Genomic DNA, 20,032 nt, shown 5'->3' on the forward strand with positions numbered 1-20,032 from the left:
TGAACCTGGAAAAGGCTAACCAATGTTTGATGGATAAATAAACGGATCAATGAATGAAAAACTGAATACACAATCTCCATCCTCAGAGAATTTACAATTTATGGGAGAGACAGATATGTCGATAGCAAACTGTAAAATAAAGTATCAATATATATGTGGTACAAGAAAAATGCTACACATTCTCAGTTTTAATTTTTCGACAAAGGTGTAGACTTACTAGCATAGTTCACTTGTAAATGGATTGGAACCTTGAAACGGTTGCTACAGATTGCACCAGACTTCTTTTTAAAAGGCCTTAGTGCTAGCTGGCCTCAGAAACTCTATTATGTATACACTCCCTGGTAATGCACAGCAGACTGACACAGCATTTGCCTTTGTACTTGCCACAACAGGCTCTTGAAATATACATGAAATGCAAGACACTGGTATTCATATAGTAACACGAACACCTCCACATTCTATGAAATCCCTGACCTAGTTACACTGCTGAAAGCACAGCTTAAGTGCATGTAATGCCCAGCACATGGAAGAAATTGTTATCTCAGGAAAAGTAAATTTTGCATTCCCCAAGTTCTGTATTATTAAATCTGTGACCTTAATATTGCATTGGAGTAAATTTTTTATTCAATTGCATGGGCAATGAAATGAGAACTGAGAAAGATTTCGTTGGCCCCGAGCCCCGTGGGTGTGAAGATGATATTTATTTTATCCACTTCTGACAATAAAGTTTACATTTTCACTTAATGCTCCTACCAGCAAAATACCAATTCAAACAGAGGTGGATTCTTCACAGTCATACTTGGCTTTAAACATTTTGTCATCAGAACTAAGTAATAGAACATTTCTTCCCTAATAATGGGTGGAGTTGGATCTTACAAAATGCTAGATAAAGAATATTGAATGTGGCCCAAAGATGATTATTGCCAAATTAAACTAATGGATTTGGGGCTTGCTAAAATAAACTGTTTCTAATGATTTAATAATACAAGGAAATATATGGGTTTTTAAATTACACATGGGGAAATAATTTAGTACCTAAGAAGTTTGAGGAAGTGATCTTTTATACCCAATAGATCATGAAAAGTGAAATTATAAATGAGGTCGGAGAAAGAGTCTTATCTATTTCCCTCCAAAGAACTGACGTTCTAGCTATGTGCTGGAGAAAGGGCTAGGTCCCATCCACTGTTTCATGTGTCTTTGTCAAGCCACTTGATTTTAATGAAGTCTAATTACTAGTCTTAAGGTAGAGTTAACAGAATGGCATGAAAGTCAGTAAGAACTTTCAGTTAAAAGTCAACTCAGAGACCACAAAACCTTAGATAAGACTATATTTTAACATCCAAACAGCTCTCAACTAATCTCTCTAACAGGCTGAAGTCCAATTCAAGTGCCATTAATTTAATAACACTCAAATCTAAACATCATAAAGCAAAAGCTTATTAAAAACGAACAGAGGCAACTTAAGAGTACCAAAAAACGGATGGGGGAAGGGAAATGCAGATTTTTCTTTAATAACTCCTTGCAGGATGTACATTTTGCAGATACGATTTCCTTTAGGTTACGTCATTTAAATGAATCTAGCTGTAAAGCAATTTACACTTTCCAGGATCACTGGAGGTTAAATACCTCATCAACAAATGTGTATCCCTTACTGGGGGCTTCCTTTTCCTTTCTTCATTTCCTTTCTTCACTTTATGTGATTACTACTACTTTATGTGATTAACATAGCACACAATCTCTTTCTCATTTTCCAACCTCATCCTTCGAAACCCAAAAGTGTGTAACAAGCCTTCCTAAACTTCCTGCCACGTTTCTCGCTTGCTTGCGACTAAAATGCGGATTTCTGGCAGCGCCCGGTTAAAGGAAAGCACCACCACTCGGACCCCAGACCCTGCTGGCCAGCACCTCTTCCCCCCCCCACCCCCCATCCTCATCTGTCTTTACAGTGCAGAGCTGATACTGTAGAAGCAGCTGATTATCTGGAAAGCCAGCTCAGGTAAATTAGCGTAATGAAAAAGATGACTTTGTCTAGGAGTCTACCGTTGACTAGGCTCAAATATCCACTCAGCTAATGAGCCTGTGATAGGATCCCGGCAGGGCTGTCACCGTTCTGTCACTAAAAGCCTTTCCAGAGACCGGCATCCCGTCGTCCTTCTTTCTGAAAACTAGGCAAAAGCTTAACAGCTGCCAAGCTCCCCAAATGCAAAGAGCAGCAGCTGCCTATCCAAGTTGTGATCGATGGCACAGAAACATGCATGCCTACTTCGCTGGTACTCTGGCCTGCAACAAATTAGGGAATAAGCCTTTGTGTCGGGCAGGTAGCCAGTGTATTGGGGGGGACCGCGGTGGCCCTATAATTATACCCAGCCTGATAATCATCCATTCTATGGCTGTGAATGGCTGGTACCCAGGGACTTTAATTTCACTGTGCCCCCTCCACCAGATAACGCCTGGCCCTAGGTCACTTTGTGAAACACGGGGAAGGAGACAAATGAGTTTTTCTTGGACTATGTTAAATTAACTAATGGATTCTGATTGTGAAACTGGCACAATAATGAGCTCAGCTCTGCCAGTACTGGGCGGACATGTGGACAGCTCTAAGGTGTTGTGAACCTCAGATATTAAAACAGTAACAAAAACAAAAAGAATCTGGCCAGTGTGGATAAAGAACCTATTTAGTGTGAATAGTGATTAACCAAATACTTTATATTTCAACTAGCTATTTTAGTATGTTGAGACAGCTAGAAGACAGCTGTTGTATGGACTAAAACTAGGGATTAAGTGAGCAATTTTAATCAGCATTTCCCCCTCTTCTCCAAGTGCTGTGTTTTGTTTCCCTAATCAGAACGTGGTTATGATTCAAGGTGGCCGCACATACATCCATTTGTATTAAATGTTGTAATTCTTAAGTATCTTAGAATAAAAATAACCACTGTTTACATTACTTTCATTCTAATATAAAAGGGATTATTTCTTGCAATAATCAGTAAAGGACATTATAATCTGTACAATGGGGTGACTATAAATTCCAGTGTTGTCGCTGTATGGACACTCCCTGTTACACATGGTCTTCATTTTTAATATGTATTTTTCTTTTATTCACTAAAATATGGTGGGTTTCATTTTCACACAGCTGAAAAGATAAAGTCCATTCCCATGCTCCCATCAGAAGTCTGTGTGTTCCAGGAAGTTAAAAAATTATAATTCAGCTGTTCCATACTGCATTAAGACTGAAATTTGGCATCCCAGATGTGAATTGCTTTCCAAAAAGCAACAAAGTCTTTTTTTTTTAAAAAAAGAGGAAAACATATTGTACAAGCTTAACTTTTTAAAAAAAGATTCATACTGTTTTAAAAAAATAAAATCACATATGGTTTTATTTAAAGCCCCTTGGGCTTCTGAAAATTAAAAACACCTTAATCTAAACTTTTTTACCTTTAAAAACAGGCTACTGAAAAATACAAGATTTGTAGAATCTTTCTTAATCAGTGATCAAAAATACTTGCTTGCCTTTATTTTAGGTGGTGTGTTTTCATAAGGGCTCCCTCTGCCTAAGAGTAATTTATTTTTGCAAAATCACCACATTTTACAGCGTGTTTTCCATGCCTCAAGCTCACATCTAACTCTCTGTGTCTCATGACTCATTTAATCTGCACAACACCTTGAAATACATCCTATGATTAGCCCCGTTTTACAGGTGAGGAGACTTCCTAAGATCACACACTACTAAGTGAGGCAGTCTGGATTCGATCCCCTGGCGAGCGAGCTGGCTCCAAAGCCCACATTCTTAACTACTACATGCGCTGCTCTCTGATCATAGGCATTTCCTGAATCAAATTCACCCAGCCTTTGTTTCGGCAGTGCCTGCATGCAGGGCATTCTACTAGGGGTCGGGGGTGAGAGTGAGGATGGGAAGGTCTGGAGTGGAGTAAGGAGGGAACAGAGTTACAAATAGAAAACAATTTCTACCACAACTTTCTGGGCCAGACGGACATGACTCAAAGACTCTAATATGATATACTAAATCCTTCCTTTTCCAACGGGCCTTTCCAGTTGTGGGGAACTGTAGGACTCGGAAGTTAGCGTCTCTGAGGCATTTGGGTCCTTCTGGGTGGTGTGGCTGTGTGTCCAGAGCCATCTTCTTGTGTGAAGGCCCTTTTGTTCCACTGGAGTCATTTTCAAAGGCAACCCTTCTAAAAATACCCCAAATCTGGTAAAAGTCCTCCCTCACCTATGTCACCATGCTTGTTATTTCCCGCAGACTCCAGTGGACATCAATAGCAACGCTTTCGGACGTGGTTGCTTTGAAACCCTGCCTCCCAGCACTCTGCCACACAGAAGCCAATTGTTCAAGTGTCATTAGCTGAGACCCAGACAGAGATGACAGGTGTAAACAGTTTATAATTCACAAAGTGCAGGATCAGGTTTCTCAGTGCCCTGTGCCAGCAGCTCACAGACACACCTTCGCTTGGCCCAGTGTGCACACTGTACACATTCTTACAGAACCACTTTCAAACAAATCCTGGAAAGCGTGGGTTCAGTAATGTTTTGGCCATTTGAATCCCTTTAACTGTTCATCAAGCTATGCAAAGATACTAGTTCATTTCGAACTTAACATTTCAAAATGTCATGTATAACTAAATAATCACATGTGCCTCAGAAACTCTGAATGCACCGCCTTTCTGCTCTGTGCTGCCGATGCCCCCCCCCCCTTTTTTCTTTTTTTTTTAACCCATGGTGCTGCTGTGCATTAGAGACGGCAGGTCTGAAATGGTTAGTCTTTGAGGAGGCCTGCATTGTTGCTCTGTGCACAGATGCCGGATTTCTGACACCTTTTTAGTCTGTCCTACTTAGCTGCCTTCTGTATTTTTCAGTGCTGACATGTTTCAGTAAAACTTGGACTAACTGGAATACTGAGGGAGGGAGGACCTGGTTGAACGATGTCCTGGTTAAACTGAAAGTTATTTAGAAAGCCCTTGTTGTTGAAAATCTTTCCAAAGTACATCAGCCCATTTTTCTCCAGCAGTGAGGCTGCACTGCTGGAGAAAAATTGTACCTAGCTGTTTGGAAAGGCTTTGAAACAAATTTAGCAAAGCTGCTGCTAACTGCTCTTCCGTCCTTCCTCTTGCGTGAAAGCAGCCCCACTCTGGCTTGATGAGCCAGCTAGCATTCCAGAGCTTTCCTACGCCCTTCCCTTCTCTAGTCAGAGGCCTAACTTCCTACCAGGCCCGCAAAACAGAAGCCAGGAGGCCATCGGCCTCACCTTTCCTTCCTCCACCTCCAGGCTTCACTCCCTGCAGTCTCCACTTGCATTAGGGCAGGCTGACCTCTCCTTCACCCAGGCTTGAGATCATTCCCTCCACCTCCCCAGAGGGTGCCCATCTCCTTGCCCCTTCTCTGATAATTTCATTCACTCACAATCCTGTGACACGCCTGTAAGCTTGTCTGTTTCTCTTCTCCAAATGAACCTCTCTCCTTCCCTTGAAGGCTACGGCCTTCCTCATTACCAGGCACCTTGTAAGGTTAGTATAGCCATGACCTGCACTTACTTTCCAACACCCATTCATTCTGCGGTTGTTCCCCTTCTCCTGAAAGTCCACCGACACTGCTCTCACAAAGGCCATCCATGATTAGCTACCGAATCCAGCGGCTTCATCTCAGCCAGCCTTGTTGATGCTTCCTAAATACAGGTAAAATGCCTTACCTTCTTTCCATCTCTGCTGCCACCACTGTTTTGCAGAACTTCAGGTGTCTAGAGCATAAACTAGATCTCGTCAGTCCCCTTCACTGCTTCCCTGGGCCCTTGGAGCAGCATGGTGACTTCCCTAAACTGGCCCAGAGCCCTGCAGGCTCAGCTCCAGAGAGCCCTGCCCCTCCTTTACCATATTCCAGGGGCCTTAAAGACCCTAGAACTCCTTCGGGCCTGAAGGTTCTGCCTAAGCAAACAGCTCTTCCTCCTGACTTACCCTGGCTGGCTCCTCCTCCTCCTGCAGGTCTTAGTTCAAAGGTTACCTCCTGGAAGAGCCCTTCGGTGACTAACGGTCTGGGTGGGTTCCTGACACACCCCCTCCTCACCATAAGACCCTTATTCTTGGTGCCCTATTTATCTCCTTCACGCCAGTGACCATGAGCTGTCATGGCAAAGGCACTCAGATGCCTACTGGCTGAATTATCATTTGCTCCCACTGGGCTGTGAGCCCCGTGAATTTTTGGACCACATCCTTTTTGTTCACCAGGGTACACCCTGTATCAAGCACGTAGTTACTGTACAACTGAATTTACAAATGAAGACTTTGTATTTTTTTTTACAACAGAAGGCCTTTCTAGAAGGACTACAGAAACCTAACCAGAGACATAATCAATAAAGAACAAATAAGGAAACTTTCTGGCATTTGAAATGCTTTACTCATCTTTACATACATGTAAGTCAGGTCTCACAGCTCGGGGGAGAAAAGCACTTAGCATAATGCAAGTATATGTCCTTTTATAAGGAAATGAGGATCTAAAGAAAGCCACAGACGTCGTGCTGGGAGCAGTGACTGGAGTGGACTGAAAGGAGGGTGGCCTGGTGACAGACAGCGCTGGCACAGTTGAGAGGAGTGCAGAGTGGAAAGGAGAAGTAAGCCTCACTGCGGGGGGTCATTTACCCAGCCTGGGATGCGAGGGTCAGACCAGGTCATAAGGTCACTGACCTGCCTGGAAATGGCAGCTGAGGAGCAAGGGGTGCAGAAATGCGAATCTGCATAAACATGAAGTTGGCTTTACAGCAGCTGGTTAAGGGAAGAAGACAGGAAGGATTTGGGTGGAGAGGACTAGAAATTGCCGTGATGAGCAAAAGACACGGTGACATCAGGAAGTTGTTGTGAGCACATGAGTGAGTGAGCAGCAAGCTTCTTGATAGACATGTGATCTTTGGATTTTGAACTATTAGAAACTGTAATGAAGGTAATGCCACAGTTATACTGACTTGGTATCTAATCAGAAATGCAGGGTAACTGGGCTGATGATGCTTCGAGTATCAGATGGGAATATAAACCTCAGGAAAGAAAGCTGCCATCAACCTGATGGAGATGATGAGTAACAGCTCATCAGCTGGGGTTCAACTGGAGCCCGGAAGCACCGCCATGTATGCTGATGTCCTGGTCATGTTCGGGGATGGCGCTGAGCTGAGGGGGGAGATGGAAATATGCAGCCCCGTGCAACAGGTGCTTTAATTTTGCACAGCTTTTTAGTTTTGAATCATTTTTAACAACATCAAAAAAGTTTAAGCCCATCCTCAAATAAACTCCAACCTAGTTTCCCCAAAGCAAATTCTTTCAGATAAAGATGCTCACCTGGCTTTTAATTCACTGAGCTCTGTCTACCTGGTAAGGAACATAATAATTTCCTCTGCATGAAAAAATCTCTAGAGCCCTGACTCCTGTGGCTCAGTTGGTTGGGTGCCATTCCACAAAGTGCAAGATTGCCGGTTCGATTCCCGGTCAGGCCTCATGCCTGAGTTGTGGGTTTGGTCCCAGTTGGGGCATATACGAGAGTCAACATACTGATGTTTCTTTCTCAGATTGATGTTTCTCTCCCTCTCTTTCTACCTCCCTCCCCCTCTCTCTAAAAACAAATAAATACAATCTTTTTTTAAAAAGTTCAGTTAGCAGTTAGAAAACACACTTTAAGCACAACAGTGGAGCAGCAACCAGCACCAGGGAAACTGCCTTCATCTCCCTCCACCCCCTGTTGCAATTAGATTAGTTCTGTGGTATCATTTTATGAGTGATTGGAATTTAATTTTAGTTAGAAAGAGCGGAGTCCATTGTTTACTTACATACAAACAAAAGGATCTTCTCTCCCCAGCACTAGGATTCCTGCTTGGCTGGTTTTAAATAGATGAGGCTGACCAGATATTTACCATCAGCTTGGTGAAGAAAGAGACATTGTCCCAGGGAGCCCGAGCCATGGGAACTCAGTCCACAGTGATACATTGCTAACTCGGAGTGGGCTATGACCAATCAAAGTCTCACTGTACAGATTGCGGAGGTGGGACCAACCCAGGAAAAGAAAAAGTCCCTACGTGCCAGCACGCTGGGAAGAAATCGTTGCAATATAATGAAACAAGTGCTGGCAGGCAAACAGCAAAACAACCACAAACTGCAATATGCTTATCAGGGTCTGACCAAGAAAAAGGCCCCCCGATCTTTCGGAGGACACTGGCAACAATCCCAGGTCCTGCAACTCCTGAATAAGCTCCTTGTGCAGGGTTTCCTTCAGGTACTGCATTGTCAGCTGCGAGAGGTTCTCAGCGGTCAAGGAACAGCTGCACAATGCAAGCGGCCTCTGAATGGCCGAGGAGCTTTTTTATTCAGACTTCGTGTGATTTAAAAAAAAAAAAAAAACCAACCCACAAAACTGGTGTTCTTTTGTGCTTTACAAAGGCAGTACATCTCTGGCTTGAAGTTTAAAACTCATGGGCTATTTAGGAAAGGCAAGATGGACAATGTATTAGCATTTGTGAGGGAAAAAAAAAAAGAACAGGCGTTCCTTAAAAATCAAGTCCATAATAAGAGCAGCCCAGTATTTGGAACACCTGCCTCGCCAGAAGCCGCTCCATCAGCAGTGGGAAGGTAAGTATTTTGACTCCCGTGTTTTTGAAGGAAATCTTTTGGCAAGAATCTCTCTCTCACACACACACACGCTCACATGCTCACTCACAGAGATCTATTGATAGGAAACTGCAACATTTATTCATAATAAACAGATTTCTTTAAAAGGCGGTAATAGAAACCAGACTCACGGAGCTAGAAGAACATCTAATATACTTCAGTCTACAGAGTAACAGCCTGTCCTTCTGGAGAGGTTAAGTGAACTGTCCAGAAACGCAGATACTTCACAAATAAACAAGTTCTTAACGCCCCTGTAGGAAGGAGGACGTCCTGGTGCTCCCTCCTGCTCCGCGTGTGAAGCAGCAGCGTCTGGGGCCAGTGGAGGTCAGATCGCGGTGGTGGGTTCAGTGCAGTCTGGGCTAGAACCCCAGCGCTCTGGCTTTCCAGTTTCGTGACCGAGCAGAAAATCCTTCACTGTTCAGAGTCCCCACGGACTTAACTGTACAGTGGGGACAACAGCAACACGGGCCCTTGGGGTGGCCGCGCAGACTGGGCGAACGTGTGGCAAGCACCAAAGAAATGTGGGCCGCTGTGACTGTTACTGTTAAGTAGGAGCAGTGGTGGCATTTTCACCTTCTTGGGAATTTTATTGTTTTGCAAAAAAACAAATCCAAAACCAAAGATAAAAAAATAGGGAGAAGTTACAGAGGGGATATAAAAAATAACCACAAAGGTCTTTGAGTAAGCACATGAGGAATCAATGCAGGCAGCTCACACGAGCAAGATGTTTGTTTTATCTGTTCTTAAAAACTCAGGCCAGATGCTCTGTAGGAATAACAGACTGTGGTCTCCACACACGAACATCATTACCCTTCTTAGCCTTCTCCTTGCGCTCAATGGGTTGCGTTTTTTCCCTAATGTTAGGGATAGGTATTTGTTCTTTAAAAAGATTTTACCTTACTAAAATGACTTATTGCTGGGTGTTTTCATGTTTTTAAAATTTCTTTATTTTTAGAGAGAGGGGAAGGGAGGGAGAAAGAGAGGGAGAGAAACATCAATCATAGGAGCCCTGACGTGGGACTGAACCTGAAATCCAGGCATATATGCCCTGAGGGGGAATCAAACTGGAGGCCTTTTGTTTCACGGAAGACACCCAACCAAGTGAGCCACACCGATCTCGGCTGGACATTTTGATTTTTCCCCCAGATGACGGGTGCATGTCCTGAGGTAATTAATTTGGATGGCTGAGATGCAATGCCCTTTACTGCCCACTCCCCTGAGATGCCAACCTCACACATGCAGAGCCACCCAGAGTGCTGGGATAACCAATGGCCCTCAGGCCCTTTGTATCCCCTTTCCCAAGCTCCTGTAGCACTGTCGTTTTCCATGAGTTCTCAGGATAGTTCCGTTCAGAGACAGAATTTCAGCTAGTGTTGTTTGATGGGGTTTCGATTTCAACGACAATCTGTGATGTTTTTGTCTGTTACATTATTTAGCCTGTTATATATGTTAGAATATACTACTTAATAGCTGCTTTTCATGTACTTATATTAATCTTGGAGTTGTCAGTATTTTATGGAAGTCATTCATTAGTACTAAGAAAGTAATGCTTTCAATTATGTGTTCTGCAATCAAGCAAATTTTTCTTCATTATACAGTCAGAAGCCACATAATGACAGTTTCATCATTTTCAATTGGTGTGTTGAGGGGCAAACTGGTGTGCCTCAAGAATTTTTAAAACATGCAATACCTGACTATTTAGTCAGGGGCACTGACCCCTTTCCCTTTAGATTGTCAAATAAAAAGATGACAAAAGCTGCCCTGGCTGGTGTGGCTCAGTGGACTGAGTCCTGGCCTGTGAACCAAACGGTCAGCCATTCAATTCCCAGTCAGGGCACATGCCTGGGTTGCAGGCCAGGTCCCCAGTAGGGGGCACATGAGAGGCCACCACACATTGATGTTTCTCTCCCTCTCTTTCTCCCACCCTTCCCCTCTGTCTAAAAATTAATAAGTAAAATCTTTAAAAAGAAAAAGATGACAAAAGCCAACACAACAATAGCTATCAGTGTGAATGAATCAAAATTATATCTTATTTTTTGTTAGATTGGCAAAACCCATATTTTTTGTTGTGCTCCAAATTTTACTAATTAGTTTATATGTGCCGAGAGATGAAAAAGGTTGAAAAGTGCTGGGATATACCATCTAGGCTTGTGTAAGGACACTTTATGATGTTTGTAGGAGGATGAAATGACCTACCGACACATTTCGCAAACACATCCCTGTTGTTAGGCAGTGCGTGACTGTATAAAAAGTGCAGTTTTTACCTCTACGCCTTAGCCGTCCATACCACCACACACTGATAGCCCCACCTCTGGATATGAGAACAAATAGCATTTCTTCTCCAGCACAAGACAACTTTCTACAGTGGGGTTTTAGCCGTGACGATCCCGGCAAGCGCATGTGGTACCTCTGCTTCTCAAAGCTGGAGGTGACACGGGGTCGCTTTTGTAGGGTTTGGTTCCTCTCCTGGGACACAAGTCACATATTCCTAATTCTAAGGCTGTTAAAAACCTGTAGACTTTTGAGTATGCACATAATCCTACCTGCTACGGTAAGGATCCTCTGCGTTTCGCAATCCGAGAACAAAACAGATCACGGACAGTCATTGCTTGTAAGGATCGACTTGCGCCTGCAGCTGCGCTGGGTGTGCGGAGCCCCCATCCGCACTCGTGGGTTAGACTCTGAAGAAATGGCTCCCAGTATTGTGACATGGTGACATCTTCATAATTCCTCTGATGCTGATGTGTGTGGCCCTTCTTTAATTTGTGCCTGATTCAATCCCCTCCAATCACACATAAACATAAAAATAACTGATGGATTTCCTGCAGCATCTTCCTTTTTTTCACTACTAGAATTGTTAATGCCATTTTCATGCTCAGATGAAATGATTTACAGGTCTCTGAAGACTATGTACTTTGTGTTTTAGTTTATATTTTCCTTTGGTCCTAGAAGTTCTTAACCTCTTCATTTTCATAAGAAATTTTAATGATTTAGGTCAACAGCAGTTATTCTTTCCAATGCATCTTAAGCTAGCACTAGATATGGAATGCATCGTACTGCTTTGTCAGGTTAATATTTAGGTTGGTGCAAGTTCTTGAGATTTTTCTGGTCTCATTGTTCTGTTATGTCTTTCTATCACAAGTTCATTTCATCCTAAATCATTCCTTGTGATAAACTGTGTATTTTTATAAAACTCATTTTCTTACACTGTAACTTTTTGGTTAAGTAAAAGATCAATCTTTTTTATGATGCTTAGTCTGATGTTTTCTTCAGGTATGAGATAGCATTCAGATACTGTTTTCAGGGCATTGTGGTTTTTGTGCCTCTAAGAGATGCACACGTGTTTTTTTTAATTGAGAAAAGTATTCGTTGTCACGAGTTTGATTCGCAATCATTCCAAATACTACTTTTAAAGTAGGTGGGTACAAAAATCATTACGGTAAAAGTAGACCCTGTCGTCATTACCAACTCCGTGACTAGGAGGCCTTCCCCGCCTCTGCCCGTGTGCAGTCCCCACCAAAGCGGAGGTCTCTGTCCCTGGGTGAATTCCTGCTGCAGGTGCTTACAATGATCCCCTGATTTTAGGCTGTAGCTTCTGTTCAAGTCTCTTCTACGGGGAGGGGCTGGCCCCTTGTCACGCTCTGAAATGGAGAAGAAATAAACTCCCCCATCATTCCCACGTGTCACTTTACTCTCTCACTACCAGAACTGTGCCGCGGCAGGATAAGGGGGTGGGGCACACAGCTGCGCTGGAGTTTTGCCCCGAGGTTCCCTCTTTGCTTACACTCGGGCATCCCTTGTATTTCATGGAGACTGAAGTGTGTGTGCGTGTTTTATATACCTAATTTTAAGAGCAAGCGAGAGAGAGAGAAACTTGGCCCAAACTGTCTATTTCCACTTGTTTTTGCCTTGGCAGTGTATTCTCATCACACTGGCAACAATACCAGCCAACAACTTCCCCTCCACAGCAGCATCTTCTGGCACTTGGATGACAGTGTATTTCTGCCCGGCTGAGTGCAGGCAGGAAAAAGCCTTGTGCAAATACTATTTCCCATTGGCGTCACTGAACTGCTAGCAGAGCTCTCCATCCATTCCAAGTCAGTAAAGCCCACAATCATGATAATATTAATGATTATGTTCATGACCATGTAAATGACTTATGGGGGGGGGGACTGTTCTGCCCCACGTGATACTAATTGGGACCAAATCAAGGAGGCGGTTCTGGATCGCGTCTTTCTCAGGCTGCAGGTACGATACCATTCATACGGATCATTCACAGGGGGTGGGGGTGGAGGGCGAACACAAACACAGTTGAATCACATGCTGGCCTGGCTACAGAAAAGGCTAATTAGTGATGATCACTGTGTCCATGCACTTTAAATATTCAGAATCAGAATTCAAATTAATGTATACAGGTCTTTAATATAAACTTGTTCTGTTTGTTCTCAGAAGTCCAATTATGTCTATTGTGTAGGAGGTATGGGGGAAGGTAGAGTCACCAAAATTATTATTATTTATTTTTAAATGAGCTAGCATTCAAGGACATTCCAAAGTAATATTCTTAAACAGCAACAACCCTAGAAGAACCTGATTAAATAAAGGGTTACTTACTGTGCATGACCTGGTGCTGAGGCCACCCACACAAGTTCACCCTGTCAGTACCAAGCTCCTGTTATTGTCATTACAAGTTCAAATGCTAATTAGTAGCTAGGTGAACTTGGTAGCATCTTACACATGAATGGGTATCTAGGGCAGAAGAAAATTGCAATTTCCTCAAGATGCTTTATTTATCTAGTTAAGAAATCTCATGTGCAGAAAAGCACATCATGTCTTGGTAAATGCATGGGTGGTTGTCCCTTCATTTTCTTCTCCAGTTTTCTGAGGGTTCAGCCCCAGCTGCTGGGAGGGTAGCCTGGACAGCCATCAAACATTAAGAGTCTCTTTATTCTGTCTTCCTTTGAGATGCATGAATCGATGTGGGATTTTTAAGACTTAGCATAGGGAGTTTGGGATTACCATTTCTAATATCCTTTACAGTTGTTATTTGTTAACCAAGTTGTGTAAAGGTCTAGGAACCACCATGGAAGCTGCTACTATAACTGACCAATATTCTGGTGTATTTGTAAGTTAGAGATCTGGACACTTCTTTGGGAAATAAGTGTCTTCTAAAGGACACTCAGCATCTGCCCTTCCTCTTCATTGCTCTGGTGTGTTTTCTTTCTTCCCAAGAGACCCCTCCCCAACCTCTTTACATACAGATACTATTTGTCTACTTTTATTGTTGACACTATTACAGATGTCCCCCATTTCCCCTCCTCCACAAGCTGCTGCCTCCACCCCTGCCTTCCCTACATCGTTGTCTGTGTCCATGGGCTTTGCATATGAGCCTGTATGTTCTTTGGCTGATCTCTTCCAGTCCCCTATTCCCTCCCCTCTGAGATCTATTGGTCTGTTCCGTGTGTCCAGGCCTCTGGTTTTATTTTGTTTGTGAGTTTATTTTGCTCATTAGATTCCACATATGACTGAGATCATATGGTATTTGTCTTTCTCTGAATGGCTTATTTTACTTAGCGTAATAGTTTCCAGGTCCACCCATGCTGTTGCAAAGGGTAAGATCTCCTTCTTTTTAAATAGCCATGTAATATTCCATTGTGTACACGTACCACTGGTTTTTTATCCACTCATTTACTGGTAGGGACTTGGGCTGTTTCTAGACCACGGCTATTGTAACTAATGCTGAAATGAACATAGGCGAGGCTTATATTCTTTTGAATTAGTGTTTCAGGTTTCTGTGTATAAATTCCCAGAAGTGGAATCACTGGATCATAAGGAAGTTCCATTTTTAATGTTTCTGAGGTATGTCCGTACTGCTTTCCACTGTGGCTGCCCCCGTCTGCGTTCCCACCAACAGTGCATGAGGGTTCCCTTTTCTCCACATCCTCACCAGCGCTGGTTGTTTGTTGATTTATTGATGGCAGTCATTCCAACGGGTATGAGGTGGTATCTCATTGTGGTTTTAATGTGCATGTCTCTGATGATTAGTGATGTTGAGCATTTTTTTTTCATGTTTATTGGCCATCTGTCTATCCACTTTGGGTCCTTTGCCCATTTTTAATTGGATCGTTTGTCTTCGATCCCATTAAAGTTGTGAAAGTTCTTTATATGTTTTGGAAATTAACCCCATATCAGGTGTTTGCCAATGATACAGATGCCATTTTGATAGTCTTTTAAAATGACCCCAATGTCCCTTTATTTTTCATTAATATGGTTCAGAATAAGACTTCTTCTCCTATGACTGTCACTGAATTCCTTTAATTCATAGTGGTAGTGTGTCTTTCTCTTTCATAACTACCTAAATTTTACAGAATATTTTCTGAAAACTCCCGAGCATGTCAGAACTCCAGTTCTGCTGCCCTGAGTTCAGTGAAACCAGCTCCTCTTGCTCCCACCTACGCAGCAGCACGTGAGCAGAAGGATCAGTTCTGGAGAGGCTCGCCATCACCCGAAACCCCTCTACTCTTACCGTTTCCGAGGTGGTCCTCAAATCTGCACCTACGTCTCAACGTTTTGCTTTTCTCTCGGTCTCCTTCCTCCTGAAAATACATTTTCTTCCCGCATAATTCTCAATACCCTTGAAACGTAACAGGCTATGTCGAAATACCCACTAACATAGAACGTTTATCCTTAATAGCTAGCCTTTAGATAAGGCCAAGGATATAATTTTTTAATTCAGAGTGACCCAGACTAATCAGCGTGTGGTAACTTATTAGATCTTCTCCTAAGGTTTATAATCTGACTCATTTCCTGACCTTTTGGGGCTGCTTCACCGAGATTAGGGAGCAGAAATCCCACTCCCCGCATGCTGATGAGTTTGTGCTGGAGGGAGACAAAGGAAAGGAAATGGGACAATATGGTAGGACTAGCAATAATGGGATCAGGCCTCCATGTTTGCGATCGGGTCCCCAGTACGGTTGAACTGATGCCCAAACTAGCCCTTTTCAGTCCTGTGGTAGCCTTCATAGGCTCTTTCTTCTCCTTTAATTCTTCATTAAATTCTTTAATCTGCTGGGCAGCTCTTAAAATACACTCGGCCGGTCTTTGATTATATGGCAGTCACTGTTTTCTGCTGCATCTCTCATGAAGTTTAAATGAACACTGACAGCAATAGGAAAAAAGAATTCTCTTTGCTCCCCTCATGCTTCCAAGAAATAACATGAGTGCTGGGAATAGACTAGTCTCTCTTTCGGCAACATATTTACCGCTCTGGTTTATTGCTATTGAGGGCACTTCTTCCAGCTGCTATCACAATGGGTGGCCCTTCCTTATCAGAGTCAGTTTCTGGGATTACTGAGAAATCGCCTCCCTGTCCTCTTTCCCCGCCCGGGGTCAGGCACAATCCAGTTGGCGGTTTCTTTGTGTACTTCTTAGGAGGGGCCTCCCGTGACTCTCAGATTGGATTCTGTCTGCCAAAGAAGACTGAGATCATTGTATCAAAATGTTACAAGGACAAAAACACTTGTAATTGCTGTGATATCACCACTTCTAGTCAATGTTTCTCTAGGCTGGGATTTACTGGTTCTAGACTTTGGCATGAAGAGGTGAAGTGGCAGGGTTTATCTGCAGCCCTACCCTCCACTGCTACAGGGGAACTATGTATGAGGTTTACCACACATGACTTGGTTGTTCCGGAAAATGGCAGGCCAGAGTGGGAAAGCAGAGACAAGGACCCATCTGGTCTCTCTCTGTCCTAGGCTTGGGGATACCACGCAGATGTGGTGGCAGTCTACTCTGGACAGGGCCATCTCTGTCCCGCCATCTTCATGGCCCTGTCCAGTTCTGCTGCCTGTCAAACCCACAGGGGTCAAGGCAGGAATCCTCACTCGCCTATTAGAACTGGGAACGCAGTACTGGGCTATCTCGTGAGGCTGTTACGATGATTGTTTTTGAAGGGCTCTAACACATTTTGAAAGCAGGAAGCTTTTCTAAAATGCTGGTGAATCATTTCAGTACGTATATGCTAGAAACAAAGGGTGGAGTCTTGGTTTTGAAAGCTGACAATAGCCATAATCCCAAAGGCCACTGAGATTAGTGTCACTTTTCTCATCACCCAGATCTTAGCTCCATTTGCCCATGTGCCCTCGGGGCTGTTAGGCAAACACTGGGTTTCCGTGCCATCACAGGTTACAAGCATGTCAGGATCCAAGTTAACTCCCAGAAACAATCTTAATTGCTGTACACTTTCCAGATAAACCGCCAACAAACATCATCATATCTCTACAGTGTAGTTAGCTAGCTTTCTAAAAACAGTTTATTTCCCCCTTTTCTAAGACAACCCGTTTTTTGTACCCCACATGCTGGGTCGGTCCTCATAGTTCATGTCCATGGATACACCAATCACTAATCACCTTGCTAAAATGCAGATTCTCTGTTGGTTGGTCTGGCATGGGGCTTGCGCATCTGCATTTCTAATAAGCTCTCAGGTGATGCTAATGCTGCTGGTTGGTGGTCTGACAGCTGCACTTCTAGGAGCAAGGCTTTAGGTCACTTGTCAACTGGGATAAGGCTATGATTAGGTAATTATGAGAACTCTGCCCTGGAGCCAGCCAACTTTCCAGATCCCAGGGAAAGCCCCCACACTCATTACACAGATCCTTATCTAAGCCCCCCTCAATTAACATAACAGCACAAGAGGGAATTTAGAGCTTCCAAAACTCAGATCCTGAACACTATCCTGAGCCCACCCATTTTCCCTGATTCCATCTCCTCGCACTTTAGCCATTCCCGCCTCTTTTTATTACTCATTATCGCAAGTCTGAGCAAACACAAGCTTTAGGCTGATAAGCAATCAACTGACTTTTCCATAAATACAGATTCTCATGAAAAACAAAAAGAAAAGGGAACATAATGGAGAGGTGCTATATATTCAATTTATTTTTGGTTCCAAACCTGTTTTTTTTCCTTAGGCTTGTTGCCTGATTTCCATTTAGTCATCCTGTTTGCTCTTTGCCTTTGCATCAGTTTTTCCTTCTATTCTAGGAAAACTTCAACAGGATTTTAAAAAATCTACTAGCCTTAGGAAAAAATCTATCTCTTGTATTCTAGTTTCTTAAAGAAATGGTAGGTGCTTCTCTGGGCATGTATTTAGTCTCCTACAGAGATGGAGCACTGGAAAACTACTTTTTCAACTTTATGAAAATATTTCCTTTGATCCTTTTCTTCCAGATTACCCTAATTGGATTCCAGGCTAAGGCATATATTTGGTAAACCTTCTAAATATATCTACACTACATTTATATTTGTTTACTTTTCATTATTTAAACATATGAAATTAACTCCTAAAATGTCTGCAAATTTAGAGTGGGTATATTGTCAGAAGTTTGTGGTTTTATATACAGTTAAGGTGAACAGGGCTTTGTTTTAAAAGTATTTATTGACTTCCAGTCAAGATGGCAGTATAGGCAGACATGGCTTGCCTCTTTGCACACCACAACAAAATTACAACTAAAATAAAGAACAACCATCACTAAGAACCATCAGAAATTGAGTTGACTGGAAGTCTGACAACTACAGAATTAAAGAAACATCACCATTATCCAGATTGGTGGGGTGGGTGCAGACACAGAACAGGCAGGTCCCTCACCCATGGATGGTGGATAAAAATAGAGGAGGGGTATCTAGGAAGCGAGGAGTCCTAGCCTCACACCAGTGCCCCCAGCCCAGGGTTTCAGTGAAATAAAGATAAGTCCCTACAACTTCTTGCTGCAAAAACCAGTGAAGATTGAGTGGGTGGAAGAAATTATGGGAGACCCAAGCCGTTCCTCTTAAAGAACCCACACACAGACTCACCGACTCAAACTTACTTCCTCTGAGCTCCAGCACCAAGGCAGCAGCTTGAAAGGTACCAGAGGTAAACAGGGAGAAACTGAAGTGTCTGGCATCAAGGCAAGAAGATGCCATTCTCCCTTTTCTAAACCCTCCCTACCACAGAGATGTCAAGCTGGTGCTATATCCCAGATTCTATCATCCTGACTCGCTCTGTTTGACCTGCCTTGGGGATCCCCCAGAAACTCCACCTCACCCAACTTATGGACCCACCCAAGCTGCTTTTCCATATGAATATCTGGTACTGGCTCATGCTTCACAACTTCCTAAATCCTACCAAACAAGCAATACCTGGCCTCAGTGAGTCCCAGGCCTGGCACTTGCAGCAGCCAGCTTAGATTCACAGCTTGGCTTCGCCTGGGAATCTCCAAGCCCAGCCCAAGTAGCAGCCATCTCAGATTGCTTTATAGCTTAGGCAGGGTGGCCCTGGGCAAAACACAGGTGGGGGCTGACCTTGGCCTGCACCACCTGGGAAACCCCAGGGCCAGTGCACCCAATGGACAGCTACAGACCATGTCAGAGCACCACCACCCTGCCCCTGCACAGCTGATCCTCCAAAGAGAGCAGAGGTTGGAGGTCAGTGATCACTTATTCCTTGAAGTGACTGGCCTGGGTAAGTCCCTCCCATTGATCTGCCAACAGCAACCAAGTCTCAACTACAAGAGGAAGGTGTACTCAGCCCACATGAAGGGCTCATGTTGAGTACCCAGCTTCAGTGATAGTGGAGGCTGTGCCACCAGACCCTACAGGACACCTACTCCATTAGGCCACACTAACTGAGAAATGGAGTCAAAGAAACTCTACCCAATACAAAGAAACAAACACAGGGAGGCTGACAAAACGAGGAGACAAAGAAACATTGTCCAAATGAAAGAACAGATCAAAACTCCAGAAAAAAGGTCTAACAAAATGGAGATAAGCAGTCTATGAGATGCAGAGCTCAAAACACTGGTTATAAGGATGCTCAAAGAACTTAGTGGAGATCTCAACAGCATCCAGTCAGAAATGAAGGATATACTAGTTGAAATACAGAACAATTTACAGGAAACAACAGTAGAGGGGATGAAGCCAAGAATTAATTTTCAACTAGCCAAGGATATACTAGTTGAAATACAGAACAATTTACAGGAAACAACAGTAGAGGGGATGAAGCCAAGACTTTGGAACACAAGCAAAAAACAACCAATCAGAGTGACAAGAAAAAAGAAGCAAAAAACATAAGTCTAGTAAAAGCAGCCTCTAGTACAACTTTAAGAGGTTCAATATTCGCATCATAGGGGGCCAGAAGGAGAAGAGAAAAAGGATGAAACTGGCAATCTGTTAAAAAAATTAGGAAAGAAAACTTCCCTAATTTGGTGAAGGAAATAGACACGCAAGTCTAGGAAGCACAGAGAGTCCCAAACAAGATGGATGCAAAGAGGCCCACTCCAAGACACATAATTAAAATGCCAAAGCCTAAAGCTATAGAGAGAATCTTAACAGCAGCAAGAGAAAAG

At 43.3% G+C, this 20,032-nt stretch overlaps 1 protein-coding gene across 4 annotated transcripts in view; it reads right to left on the reverse strand.

Annotated features, from left to right (window-relative positions):
* SEMA6A (semaphorin 6A) overlaps positions 1 to 20,032 on the reverse strand; it is a 125,322-nt gene that overhangs the window by 78,628 nt on the left and 26,662 nt on the right. The window contains exon 1 of one of the 4 annotated variants that reach the window (XM_037032390.1): positions 5,705 to 6,265. The exons of the other annotated variants lie outside the window; for them this stretch is intronic. The gene's annotated coding sequence lies outside the window, so the exon portion shown is untranslated. Of the gene's footprint in view, positions 1 to 5,704; positions 6,266 to 20,032 lie in introns of those variants that run through there. 4 annotated transcript variants of the gene reach the window in all.

This window comes from Sturnira hondurensis, unplaced genomic scaffold (genome assembly GCF_014824575.4).
Source record: "Sturnira hondurensis isolate 20B ecotype Veracruz unplaced genomic scaffold, ASM1482457v3 Scaffold0021354, whole genome shotgun sequence".
Classification (NCBI taxonomy): domain Eukaryota; kingdom Metazoa; phylum Chordata; class Mammalia; order Chiroptera; family Phyllostomidae; genus Sturnira; species Sturnira hondurensis.